Here is a 1,479-nt window from a genome sequence, read left to right as displayed (position 1 = left end):
GCAAAATTGCTTTCCATGCGCAGAATAAAATCTCGCGCGCGGGTCCAGGAAAAATCCGCGGGGCGCCGCGACGGGAGGCCGCGCCGCTCCTCGTCGCGGTCGCGCGTCCGTCGCGTTTCCCCGACGTGCGTCGCGTCCGGGGGAAACGCGGGCGGATCGTCGCACCCGGCGACGCGCCCGCGTGTCGGCGTGCGGCGCGTTTCCATTTTCCGTCTCAATTTTTCTCCGCGATTCCCACGGGCGGCCGATAAATTCGCGGAGAAATTAAACGCGGTCCGCCGCGGCCGCGCGCATGCGCGGCGCCGCGATGGCCGCTCGGCTCGGCCAATCGCCGTCGGCCGTGAGAAGTGGTTCCGGGAAACGCCGTGACGAACCTCGGCGCGGCGCGTCAATGATCGGAGTAGGGTTAGAACGCGAGGTTTCCGTGTTCCGTGTAATTTCACGAAATTCCAGGTTTCTGCCCTCATTTATTCGTCTCGTCTGTACTTTTCTGTGTTTATTTCTCGATCTCCAAATCTATCAGTCTTTTATCTTGTGGGATTATATCGTAATATAATATCCCATAAGGTTATAATCGTATCGCGTACCCATTTATCATAAATATGTAATCGTTTATCCTTCGAACGACATGTGACGTTTTTACCATCAAATCAATGGATCGAAGAAAGAGATGTGAACTTATAAATGACGGTTATCAATCATTTATTACGCACATTTATAATGACATTTAATTATGCGTTGTTATCACGTTGTTGGAGGTTTTTAAGGCTTGGGATATTAGACTAATCTTATCTCCAATTGATACCAGACTGTCCCAGTTTGACACAAAACCTCTGTACCCTATTATCTTTTTTTCTGAATTTTTCTCCTCTCTTTAAACGAGGGACTTTCCACTTAAACTCTTTTCAAACGTGGAATCTCTTCCTCATATCCATTTTTATCAAACAGGTTAATTTTAATCTTGGTTTAACTTGCCTTTTATTTTTTTTCCAATTCTTAAAACTAGAAAAAGATAAAAAGCAAATTAAACCAAGAGTTAAAGTTAATCTACGTTGGTAGAAATTAGAAATGGAATTAATCGAGGAATATGCCATGTGAAATGAAGGATCTTTCAGTGACTATAAATCATTCACGGACACGTCATCCCTCTTTTTTTTATATGACATTTAACGTGCCGTCAATCCTATCCAATTTTAGGTTTTTTACACTTAACGCATCATCCTTTGTTAAGTTTTAGGTTTTAGGTTAAGTTAGGTTAGATGACAAACTGGCTAGACAGCTGTTCAACATAGAAATCAAGTTTTTTTTCAACAATAGGTGCTTTCCATTTACATCAAAACTCGGATAATTCTCACTTGTGACGTCGTTCTATCCTTTTGGCAATTAATGAATAATAAAGACAGAATGACGTCAAAAGTGAGAATTATCTGAGTTTTGATGTAAATGGAAAGCATCTAATAATTCTCATTACATTGTAAT

This window comes from Temnothorax nylanderi, unplaced genomic scaffold (genome assembly GCF_030848795.1).
Source record: "Temnothorax nylanderi isolate EJ_2023f unplaced genomic scaffold, tnyl_v1.0 TNYL_tig0022_pilon, whole genome shotgun sequence".
NCBI lineage: Eukaryota > Metazoa > Arthropoda > Insecta > Hymenoptera > Formicidae > Temnothorax > Temnothorax nylanderi.
This window is presented reverse-complemented; position numbering follows the sequence as displayed.